At 52.9% G+C, this 12449-nt stretch overlaps 1 protein-coding gene across 2 annotated transcripts in view; it reads left to right on the plus strand.

Moving 5' to 3' along the window:
* The first annotated feature begins 2567 nt into the window (after positions 1-2567).
* NEK6 (NIMA related kinase 6) overlaps positions 2568-12449 on the plus strand; it is a 58644-nt gene continuing 48762 nt past the window's right edge. The window contains exon 1 of one of the 2 annotated variants that reach the window (XM_084299133.1): positions 2568-2783. The gene's annotated coding sequence lies outside the window, so the exon portion shown is untranslated. Of the gene's footprint in view, positions 2784-2911; positions 3046-12449 lie in introns of those variants that run through there. The other variant, XM_084299134.1, reaches the window with a different exon arrangement.

Consider the following 12449-nt stretch of genomic DNA (forward strand, 5'->3'; position numbering starts at 1 on the left):
TTTTCCAGATACAGACTCACTACCGGGAACCTTCATCCCCGCAAGAAATAAGGAAATGTACCAGTTTAATCTTCTCAGCCCCCACCGCTGTGCTGGCCTACCTGTGGCACTCGGCTGTGTGTGAATGACGGCAGTAAAGTGGCCTCGAGGCCACAGGTCAGGACAGTGCCAAAACACTTGGGCTGTGGGGAACGAGGAGGCTGTGACCGTGTGAGCTTTGGCTGTAGAGCTTTAGAGGCACAAAAGCCTGGCTGTGCTGGAACAGAAGAGCACTTCCTTGTGTTAGGTTAAAAATGAAGTTATTTAAAGTACCCTTTTTTATGTAGCTCTCTGCTCCTCACAGGCTGAGCTCCAGGCTTACGCTGCCTGCTGGGAGTTCCTTCTGACAGCTGTGTCAGTGGGACTCAAAAAATTTGTAGATTAAAATGTACATCAGCACATCGAACTATATAAAACAGTGAAATTGGTTAAATGGAAACGGGGAGCTGAGCTCAGCGAGCTCAACCTGCCTTTAGACGGGTGTGTGTCGAGGCACCTCGAGCACGTGTGGGCCCGGCCCTGCACGGGGCCGACCTCCCTCTGCCACGAGCCACCGGCAGCGGCTGCAACGGGGAAGGAAAAACGCAAGCATCTTCTGGAAGTTCTCGCTTTGGGGGTTGTTTGAAGGAGAACTGCAGCAGAATCCTAGCATGCTGCATGAAAGAAAGCCTATTTCTGTCAAGACTTAATTGAGGAAATTTAATTTTCTTTCTTAACTGAATTGCTGTTGATAATCCAAAGTAATTCTGTCTGGTGTGTCTAATTTAGCCGTGAAAAACCTGGATCTTGAAGCTGTGCACAAGAATGTAGCAGATTTTTGAAAACAGCTTTTCTGAGTAGCAAGACAGTAACTCATGGCAGCCGAACAAAAGATCCTTTTCTTTTTTTTTTTTGTTTTGTTTTGATGTAAAACACGAAAGTTCTTGTACCTCGATCCTCTGGCGGTCTGTTTTTAAGAGAAAGAAATGCATTTTTGCAAGTGGCACATCAACAGACCTTGAGAAAATTGAGTTTGGAGAAAAAAAAAAAAGAATTGAATTCATTTTGTTTCTCTAAGCACTTTCCCATGTTTCAGATTTTGTACTGATAGATTGATGATATGATTTGCTTTAAAACCAGGTGGCCTCTCAGTTTCCATCTGTTGTGTCTATTGCTCTGTCTCTAGTGAGAAGCATTGCATAGCTGTGCAGGCATCTGTACCCTTGAGAGAAAAATCTACGCTATCAGAGCTGCTCAGGGAGATAGAATCTACTTCTGCAGTATCTTAAATGTGAGCTGTATCAGAAACTTGAGGCCCTGCAAGGATCATGTTTATATTCACCCAGGCTGGATGCACTGAATTTATATTAGCTTTGTGTAAACAACTTTACAACAAAAACAAAACTTAGTGACGGTTTCAAAAGAATTGGCTCAGATCTTACAAAATAACCTGAATATCCCACAAACATTTGCTGCGGCTCTTTTGTCTCTCTGGATGCCAGAGGTGGCCGGGCTTTACTGAGGGTGTTTTCCTAAAAGTAATTCTGATGAACAAACAGTGCCACCTGCGCGAGGATGTGCCGGGACTTCTCGGGTTCTGCAGAACTGGGATTTTGGAGCTCAAACTATGTGAGGAAAGTCTGCTGGCAGCAATGACTTGTTCGGACCAAAATGTCACAGGTAACTGGTTGCCCCAGCCCTGGCGCAGGCGGTGCAGGTTGGGGATGCAGCAGCCCCGCAGGCTGCCAGCATTTCTCCAGGAGGTGCTGGCCATGCCTGTAAGTGTGGGATGCAGAGCAAAGCCTTTCCCTTCGGGATGCCTGAAGGAACTGGGGAACACAAAAAGGCCCAGGACAAACGGGACAAGATCACGTCCCAAAGACAGGGTCCCCTGCATGCTGCCTGCGCCGGGCTGGCTGCGACCCCTCCGTGTGCCCGCATTTCCCAGCCTGGCGGGGTCACAGCCATCACCAGCAACACGCCAGCTGCTCGCAGCGACCGAACGGCCTCGGTCAGTGGTCATTTTAAAAATAATGTGTTATTTTTGGGTGGCAGAGCTCCAAGTAGGAACCAACAAGTAGGAACCAACTAGTGTAGTGGCAAAACTTGCTTCTGCTCACCGACCAGCCCACGCCACGGCAGTGCTCTGTACCCTGCTGGTGCCAGCTCACGGTGTGGTGGCCGTGCCCGTGTCCCGGTGGGGCAAGGCCGGGGAGGCCAAAACCTGGCCGAGCCCCGAGCCCGGAGCCCCCACACGGTGCTGGCAGCGGGGCTACCACCGCGTGCCTTTCACCCGGCCGCCTTGGTTCAGCCGGAGCCGCGGGTTTGGCTTTTATTTATTGGCTTTCAGGCTCCTCTCCCCTCGCAAAGGGGCTTCAGATCCCCGGCCCCAGCACCCCGGGCACCCGGGGAGCGCCCCGCGGCGGGGGCTGGAGGCGCGGCCCGGCCCGGCGGGGCCCAGCGCAGGCCGCGGCGGGGCGGGAGCGAGGCGCGGGGCCGCCGTCACGTTCCGGGGGAGGAAGGCGGCGGGAGGGCGGGGGGAGGGCTCCGCTCATGCTCCTTCCACAGGGGCAGCGGCGCTCCGGCGGTGACTCATCGCGGGACGTGGAAAAAAGCACCGAGAGGGCGAGCGGGCGGCAGCGCGGAGCCCCCCGCAGGGCCGCACGGAGCCCGCGGCCGAGCGCAGGCGGCGGCGGCCGAGCCCGAGCCCGGAGCCGGGGCCGGGGCTGAGCCCGAGGCCGGGCGGCGGCGGAGCCCGGCGGCAGGTGGGGAGCGGGGCCGCCCGCGCGCGCTCCCGGCCCCCGGCCTGCGTGGCAGCCGCCGGGCGCGCTCCCGAGCGCGGCGGGGAGGGGAGGAGGTGGAGGGGGTGGGGGGGGGAGAGCGAGAGATCGCGGGGGGCGCGCGGCGGGCACGCGCGCGGCCGAAGTTGCCTCCGGGACCGGGAGCGGGACCGGGACGCGGCGCCGCTCGCTCGCTTCGCGCGGGGCTGCGGGGCCGGGCCGGGCCCCGCCGCTCCTCCGGCCGCAGGTGAGCACCGGGGGGTGCGGGGAGGGGGTGCGGGGCCCGGGCGGCACGTGCACGGCGGGGGCGGCACCGGGGGGGAGCGGGGGGGGGCAGCGCACGGCGGGGACCGGGACGGGGCTGGGGGGGGAGCGGGGGGGGGGGCTCGGCCCGTCCCGTCCCGTCCCGTCCCCGCTCAGCGCTGTTCCCCCCCGGGGCCGTCCCCGGGGAGCCCCCCCGGAGCAAAGCGCTCCGGGGCGCGTTGCACTTGTTGGAGGAGCGGCGGGGCTCCGTGTGTCCGCCTGTCCGTGTGTCCGGCCCTGCCACCGGCCCGGGAACTCGCTCGGTGCGGTGCCGCTGCCCTTCCTCTCGGGGCTTGGTGCCGTGAATCACGGCCCGCGGCCGTTTCGTTTCTGCAGCCCCGCTGCCGCTGGTGCCTTCCCCGCCACCTCTCGAGGCTCCCACGAGCTCTTTTTCCATTGTCGGGTTTTTTCCTGCCGGCGGTCTTCGTGACAGCCGTGCCTTCAGCTTGGGGGAGGGAAGGGGACTCGTTTCTGATAGCAGAGCTGCTGCTGCCCCCGTTTCCTATGGCTTCATGCCTCAGAGATTTAAAAAAAAAAAAAAAAAAAAAAGAAAATAGTGGGGGGGAGGCTTTTATTATGGTGGAAAAGGAGCATCTCCCGTGGGCAGTGCGGTTTCTGGATGGGGCACAAGTGACGGCTGTCGCCCTGGTGGAACTTGCCGGGACAGAGCCAGCCCGCTGCGATCCCAGCACCCCGGCTCAGGACGCGCCTCTGCTCCTGCTGCTTGTCCTGCTCCTCCGGGAGCTTTTCCTTGACCAACACGTGCTTGGTAGGGGAGGACGGGCACACAACTTGGCGGTGAGTTTTAACGCAACTTTGCAGTGCGTAGCCCGAGCATGCGGGCAAACTGACTTCTTTAGTGCTCGTCTCCTGTGATCCTGCCCAAAAGGTTTTCTGCCAATGTGTAATACTCCAGCGTATACTGAAAATATTGAGCCTACGCTGTCTGTTCTCATTTCTCATAGTAATCGAGGTTGTGCTGGAGGAAGCAGTGGGAGATTCTGAGATTGATCTCGCACCGCGCTTCTTGGCTTTGTTCAGACCTATCTGTCGGTCTGAAGGCCTCGCTCAGTCAGTGGCTTTAAAGAGGTGTGCTTTTTTTTTTTTTTCAGTTCTTTTTTCATCTGTTAACAATTATTTACTCAGAGTAAAATGACTGTTTTTTATTTTTTTTGTGTTTGTATAGGGATAGGAGCCAAAAATACTTGTGTTTTTTTTTCTACTCGACCTGTGCTTTCTTAGCTGTAAAATGGAGGCAAGTTTTTCTGTGCACCTTCAGAACACTTTCTGGCTGTGCAGAGGATGAATTAGGGAATGTACTTCACACCTTTTCCTGCTTCGTGTGTGCCAAATGTATTTAACTTAAGGCTATGAAAAACAGACAGACGAGAAACAACATGGCAGCACAGACCTGGAGCAGCCAGCGAGTGGGGCAGGCAGGAAGAATCCGACTTCTTCTTAGTTCAAAGCACGAGTTGTCGCGTGCTGCTGGAAGGGCAGAGGCAGTCCCAGAGGAAGATGCCCAAAACCTAGTGATGAAAGCGGGCACCAGTGTAACCCCAGGGGCCTGACTCTTGCCCTGTGCTACATGAAAGCCTCGTTGGGATAGCGGCCTTTTAGAACACAAGTTTAGTGTCCGACTTGTGGTTTTTAGCCTTTGTCACCCTGACTTCTCATGGAAGCTCCTGTTACAGAAGAGGCTGCTCATGGCAAAGAACCCATGAAAGTTGTCTATCTGCAGCTAATGGGAAAAAAAAAAACAAACAACTGGAACTTCATTTTAGAAGCTGGGCTATTTCACTAACCACTTCAGTATATGAAAATTCAACGTGTCTAGATGGAAAGGGGCTGTGACGCTTGGGCACAGGATTGTGGTTAAAGAAGTGAATAGAGGTTTGGTTAGGAAGTGGCGTGGTGCATCTTCGTGTCCAGCCTAAAAGCAGGACACACCAGCAATGTTCCTGCAGCCCTGGGAGCAGGCACGGAGTGTCCTTGTGGTCATAGCTCCCGGCTGCCCTCACGTCACTGAGGGGCTTTGGGCAGGAGCCGCGGGGGAGCCTCAGCGCACCTGAGCACCACACAGTTGTACACCCCTTGAAATGGCCTTTTCCAGTGTAAAACCACATGGAAGTTAAAGGCTGGCTGAAATGGAGAAGTAAAACGTTGGCATGTTAAAGATGGAGGCCTTGAAAGTAATTTCCTCTGGTGTTAGCTCCTGTTAGCGCTGCTGTGATTGTCCCAGCGCAGGGAAGCACGGCTCGCTGCCTTGTGGCAGCTCAGGCTTTGCAGGACACGTTCAGTGCTGCTGCGACAGGTACGAGTCCAGTGAGACATTGCACACAAAAGCAGTGCAGAGTGCTGTAGCCCCTCACGGGGCACCGCGGTGCCCTGGGGCTGTGCAGAGGTGCCTGGTGTCCGCCAGATCCTGGCCCTGCAGCGCTGAGACGAGGAGATGCCTTTGCTAGCAGCAGCACGGTTTGGTAGGGCACGGTGCAGCGGCTCCCCGGGGAGGCTGTGGGATCCCCACCGGTGTTCAGGTTGGGCTGCGCAGCGCTGCAGAGGGTGCTGAAAGGAGGGAGGCAGAGGGGAAAAACAGAAGCCAAAAAATTTGCATTCAAATTCTAGATTTTAAGAAAGTGCTTTTTAAAAGCACAGCGTGCTGGTTTTCGTTGTTTGTTTGTTTTTTCCCAGCAGGTTGCAATTGCTGCAGTGTGTCTGAATTAGAGAGAACATCCAGCCCTTGTTTAAAAACGCCTTGCAGGTTTATTGGGGAGGGTGCTGTTTGGTTTTCAAGCAGCGTTGGAGCTGCTGTCGCTGCTCGGCTGAAAGGTAGGGCAGGGAGAACCAAGGTCCTCGCAAGCAGGGGACTGAGCGGACACTTCTAGAAGTCGGGAGCTAAGTTTTATTTAAAAGCAGAAAACCATGGGGAGTTGCTTTTAATAGCGGTTCAAACGCAGCAGTCTGTAAAGCTGTCAAATCTTTTTATGGCTAGATAGGTCTCTTTCTATCTTGGCTTATTTTTTATATGCATATTGGCTTGGATCAAGATTACTTCAAGTTCTAACCTGTGCTAAGTATTTAAACATCTGGACATGCTGTACACCGACGTACATGCACGAGAAGTCTCCTGAATTGTGTTAACATTTTTAAACATATTTTTTTTTAATTTTCAGAATATTTCAAATATTTCATAAAATACATTTTTAAATAAAGTCAGTTACAAGTGTGTGTTCAGCTTCAGTGTTTAATCAGATGATTTGATTTCTCACATGGCAAATATCAAACACTTTTACGGTGTCAGTGCAATTAAAGAAATTAAATTTCTGAAGTGTTTACTTCGGCTTGGTGCTACTTTAAGTGTCTGCTATCATAGATTCCAGGCAGTGAACAGCTGTCTGTCGCAGATGGAGAGGAAAAAAAACTTCCCCTTAGCTTCTTACTTCTAAAAAGGTTTCCATACAAAACCAGTAGTAACGTAATACTACCTTTTAGTCAAATTTGAGCTTCCTGTTACGTGTTTAAGTGAACTGACAGCAGACAGTATTGATTTGAAAGCAAATGGGGTAAGTGAACGACTCTAGGAATTTCATACTCCAAAGCGTTCTTGAAACCTCACAAATGCTTGCTTAGAAGTCAGAATGCATTATTTATTTGGTCTCTCTTTTTTTTTTTTTTTCTAAATCTACTTAAATACTGCTTTTAAATCTTCCCCTCCTCAGGTGAAGGCAGTGTAATCCTCATGCCCAATAAAACTCCGCTCCTGCAGTGACGTTGAGATAACTGCATTTTTTTTCCCTTCCGCTGCCTTGCAGGTAGTTTATGAATTACTTCTTTAGAGTCTACTGCATTTTATTAAAATAAAGTCTTCAGCTGTGGGCTCCGAGCACGATGCGTGCTTCGCCTGGTGACTCAAAGCACGCGCCGGGCCCTTCCCAGTCTCTGGGCAGAGCCGTGGGCAGCAGCACGGCAGGGTGCTGTGTTTGTCCTTCCTTTGGGTTTTGGTTTTGTTCGTAATTCCAAGCAGTTCTTGCTCTGATGCCGCCCTGCTTCAGGGGCAGGGGTCTGTGCATCTTCCTGTTCGCTGCCCCTCGGGACGTGGTGGTGCTGTGTGTCAGCTCACCTCGGTGCCATGCAGGCACGGTGGACGTGCAGTGCCAGACATGGGGCAGGTGGGAACGTGGCTTCTCCAGGTTTCGGGGGCTACCAGTGCCAGGAGCCCTCTGGGGAGCCTTCGGGAGCTGGCTCCTGAGCTGTGCTGCGGGCGAGCTGGGCACGCTGCCATCCAACCTGAGCGGGGAGCCACGAATGCTGAGGAGCAGGGCAGGGGCTCCCCGCTGAGGAGGGGACGGAGCAGTGGGAGAGGGGCCGGTGCAGCTCCGTGCTGCACAGCTATTCGCAACATGAGCGGCTGTCAACAGCCCGGGAGACAGCTGAGGGACCTTGCCGAAGGGTCCCGGTCTCGCGTTTCAGCTCAGCATCCCACCTCTCCGAGCTGTCTGTCGCTGTGTGCCCTGCCCTGGGGCTCCCCGGGGGCACCCCGTGGCTCCGTCCCCCGTCCCATGGGACCGGTGGCACCTCACCTAGCTCCCTGAGTCTGCAGGGGTCAAAAACCGAGCCGATAAGGGCCGTGACCCCGCGCCCAGCCCAGCCTGCTGACGGAGCAGGTGTTGCTCCACGCCCTGGGAGGATTTGCAAGGCTTTCATTTTGCAGAGCTCGGTGACAGGCGCCGCTCTCCAGTTGCGTTTGTCGTCCGGTCTGCGCGCCTCGAGAAGCCCGCTTGCTGCGAGGTGGGAAATACCCAGTGGCCTGCCGAAAACTCCCGGTGTGCCTGAGGCAGAACCTGAAATCCAGGCTGACAGCGGGTGCCGGGCGGCGAGGAACAGCTCGTGCGAGAGCCGGTGCCGAGGGGCGTGCTGGTGGCCAGGAGCTCGCCCCGCTCACGGTGCAGGGAAATGCACGTTCCCCTTCCTCTTTGCTGAGAGCCTGTGGGCCTCCTTGTCCTCCTGCACTTTGGGGAGATTTTTCTTAGCCTTGTAAATTTTAAACGGTGCAGTTGGAGATGGAGGTTGCTGTAGGTGGTGCAACAGCAACTGGGGAATGTTGGTCTGAAGGGCGGATTGCTTCACAATAAATTCAATACGATTCCTTTGAGGAATTGCCCCTGAAGTCTCTGTCCTGTCCTTACCCTCATGGGGACGTTTCTCTGCCATCCCGAAAAGGAGTGTTTTTTCTCCTTGTTGGAGCATTTTGGGTTTCTTCATAGAAGCACTGAGAACTGCCAAGACTCTTGGAGAGTTCGTGGTGGGTTCTGGTCCTTGGGGCATACGGATGTCATTACGGTGAGAAGATGGGGAGAAAAACCTGAGAGATGTTTTAAGGTTCCTTTTCTTCCAAATGTAGGGACTTAGATTGAAATAGGTGTTAGCAAACGTGGACACAAAAATCCCTCTTCTGTTCATGGAAGTTCTGCTTTCGTTCCCCTGCGCTGTCAGTATTCCATTAGACCTCCTATCAAACAGCTGTGCGAAACTTAAAGCTTACAAACGCTAAACTAGAACACCAGCAACAAAAAGCCTTGAAAAGGTCCTTCAAAATCCATGACTGCATTTCAAAGAAGCAAATAAGTCAGAGCTGCGTGTGTCTGTAGGTTACCCTTTAATCAGCAGGGAAATCTAAGTGGTGACTTTCAGCTGTCACTATATTAAGAACCAGCGCTGCCTTTCGTGGCAGTCTGTATATACTGCAGTCGGTGCTATGTAGTAAATATTCTTGCTGTGTTTTCATAATCATTCTACTTAGAGTAAGTGCTTCTTGGGTGGGTATTACAAATCTGTTAATCTTTATGGTATTTATAGGGTAATTTTTAACTCTCCTGAGCTCCTTACTTCCTTACAGGTCAATTACTCAATTTATAACGTTTTGTCACTCGTAAGAACTTTACCATCCAAGGGTAAACAGTGGTGGGTACGGTTCTTTACCTGTGTTTGCTCTCGGTTCTTTGTGTATTACGGAATGCCATAATTTACGGTGTGACCTGTTGGGATTTCTTTGAGTCTCCCTGGTTTGTACTTTAAAGTGACTGCGATGACTTATTGCAGCTTTTGTGCTTCATCACTAATGGAGGGAGAGGGGAAGGCTTGCCGCAGCCCTCTCTGAAGAAAGGGCTGTTCATCACGTTGCGGCTGCTTCAGTCACAATTGCTGCAGATAATGTTTAGGTATTTTTGGTTGGCGATTGCTGTAGCTGGTGACTGTAAGTCAGACACTGCCGTGTTGCTGAGCACGCAACTCTCGGGGAGGCGGTGGTGAGGAGGGAGGGCTGGCTCGAGGCTGTTTGCGCTGTAGCTGTCAGTTTTAAAGTAAAGATTTGTTTGAATGGAGGGGGTTGAGTAGGTCTGGTGTTTGAAAAGGTGATCTCCCTGCGCTCGAGTTTGTCCTCTTGAGATTGCCTTTCCCCTTGCTACTGTCCCCGCTCCTTTCGCTGGGACGTCTTGCCTACTGCCTGCAAGCTGCGGCGGGGGCACCGGGCAGTCACTGCGATCCCTGGTTCTGGGGACAGCCCCGAGTGCTCAGCAGCAAGCAAAGCTCTGGAAGAAGCAGAGCGGTGGGAAATTTTCTGGAAGGTCGAGGGTAGGTGCAGCCGGAGAGGCTGAGCGGTCTCGCACTGAGCTCTCTTCCTCTCGCTGCCTGGGAATGCTGAAGGGAAATGTGCCGGGCTCTCATTTGTGCTGTTCTGCCTGGTGTCTGCAAGATGCAGCTTCTGCTGCAGAAGCAGGTTTCAGCGTCTGTGGTGACTCTGTGAGGATCTAATAAATCCCCTAAGGAGCCTGATTTCTAGTTGCACTTTTCTTTCTTCCCAGATGTAAACCATGATTCATTCTCACGGACAAGCAGACCTTGTAGCGTTTCTGGTGTAACACACAGTGAATTTATTGTTTTCAGAGATTCAGCTGAGATTTTTGGTGGTGGTGGTGGTTATGCTTTGTGAGCACACCACACTGTGGTGTTCCCTTCTAGCCGTTTTTTCCCTCCTCCATAACCCCCCTCAACATTTCATTTGCTTGTGGATTAACAAAATGTCAAAAGGGCAAGGAAGGAAACAAAGGCTTGGTTTCAGAGTAGGAAGGTCAGATGTTTGCTGCCTCGGCTTCGCTCATTCCATCACTAACAGGGCACTGAGACTCACCCAGCACTGTGCTCACTGCAGGCTTCTCCCCGGGTCTGTGGGGTCTGCGGGGTCCCATCCTGCCGCCTGCCAGCACCGTGTGGGAGTTCCTGGCACTGCCAGGAGCTGGTGGCGTTGCCTGGTGTGTGAGAGGGTGCTCAGCTCGAAAAGTGTACGTGAAAGGCCAGCCTGGGGCGGCCGGCGGGGTGTGTGTGCTTAAGGCACCAATTTGCGTGTAGTGCTCTGAAGGAAGTTTGAAATGACCCCTGCATCACCGCTCTTATCAGGATCCGGCGAAGTTGCCCAATATCGTTCCTCTTGTTCATCTGAAACGGGGGGGGAGCCGAACGGCAGCTTGCTCATTTTATTGGTGACATAGATGGCACTAATGAGTTTGATAACAGCAGCTGGATGATATGGGGAATGTGTTTTCCCTTCGGAGACTGTCTCCGATTTGTTACACCAGCCCATATTTAAGTTTTTATCTACTCCTAAGTCAGCAGGCAGCAGTCACAGCCGGGGTTGCTCTTGTTCATGCATCCAGTATGTGGCATGAATTCTGCCCCGCGCTCAGCTGCTGTCAGTGCCTTTTCCTTCGCGCTGTCACTGCAGGGTGAGGCACTGGGGCTCTCGGGCTCGTGCCTGGATGCTTTGCTGAGAGCGTGTGGCCGCTACGTCCCTCGCAGACCAGCTCTCCTTTCACTGGCAGGCTTTGGGTTTAGGCTGTGAACTCCTGAGGGAGGCAGCGGGTCGTGAGGTGCCGTAGCAGAGCAGCCCCCCTCGTCACCTCCCGTGTGCTAAAGCTTGGGTTTGACCTCCGAGACACAGCGGTGTGGTCCTGCCTCTGCCTCCTCTCCGCTGTGCTCGCGGTTCTGGGGCTTTGGGTTTATCTCTCTTGTGCCTTGGTTTGATCCGAAATAGTCTGGTCCGTAAACCTGTGGCTGTGACTTCTGGAAACCCACTGACAATGTACTCCAATCCCTTCCCAGAATTATTCCCCTTCCTGAAGTACCAGGTACACCTCTCCTCTTAAACGACTCCTGTGCTGGCCACAAATGCGTTTTTTAACCTCAGTTCAACTCCATTGATTTATGAAGCTCTCTTGCAAGCCCCGCGTTGCAGAGCTGAGAAATCACTTGTTTGTGAGATGGGTATTTGAGAAGTGAGCAAGATGGGTTAATCAAGTTAATTAGAAAATCCATTAGGACTTAGGAGCAGTAAGAAGACTCGCTCTTCTTTGCTGACGTGTTTAAGTCTGGTAGGGATTTAGAGCTCAGGTTGCACACTGAAATTTTGGCTCCTCTGAAAGGTGAGATAACCAGGTGAGGTCTTTTCGCCCCACCTTGCCTCCACCAGGGGCTGGTGCAGGGTTCTCGTGGTCACTGACCACCTCTGGCACCTGTGGCAGTGGTGTTAGAAAATGCAGATCCCCAAATGTGAGAGCCCTTGGGGCATCCTGTTGGCAATGCAGGGACCTGGTGCACAGTTTGGGTGGAGGCAGGCAGGATGCCTGGCACTGTGCAGTCCTTTCCTGTAGCCCCGTAAGGGCACACGGGTGTTGTTCCTGCAGTAGGGTGTTTCTGGATGTAGCTCAGGCTCCTCTGGCACGTACCGAGCCCAGTTCGTTTCCAAGTGCCTACTGGTCATTAGCCAATGAAAAGCCGATGACTACTATAAAAGTTTCTTCCACATGCAAACCAAAAGGCACAAATTCTGTATTTATTCACGCTCTGTCAGAGCGGCAGAGCTGATGGATCCCTAGCTCCTGGTCTGGGTCTGTCCCACCAGCAGGAGGCAAGGCTTTTCTGCAGGGCTGCGAGGCTGCTCCTCGGGTGCTTCTTGCTGCAGCTCATGTTTTTTCGAGAGAACTGGGTGCATTGTTACTCATTTATTTATTTATTTTTACTAGCTCTCTAAGCTGGTTCATTTCACATCAGCTCAACTTGTTCCTTTGCTGTCAGTGTCTTTAATTTTGATTTTTCTGCTTTTGCATTTGCTTTGCTGTGTCATTTGCTGCTTCACTGCTCAGGGTTGGCTTCACCTGGATTTTGTTGCAACTAAAAATTATTTCTGTTGATGAGAAAATGTGTTTTATACACAGGTATTAACAAGCTCTCAACATCATTTGCATTGATATTGATAAAACATTGTAGTTTATTTTCAACTTTGTGAATATTTGTTCC

Source organism: Netta rufina (assembly GCF_964035555.1).
Source record: "Netta rufina genome assembly, chromosome: 20".
Lineage (NCBI taxonomy): Eukaryota > Metazoa > Chordata > Aves > Anseriformes > Anatidae > Netta > Netta rufina.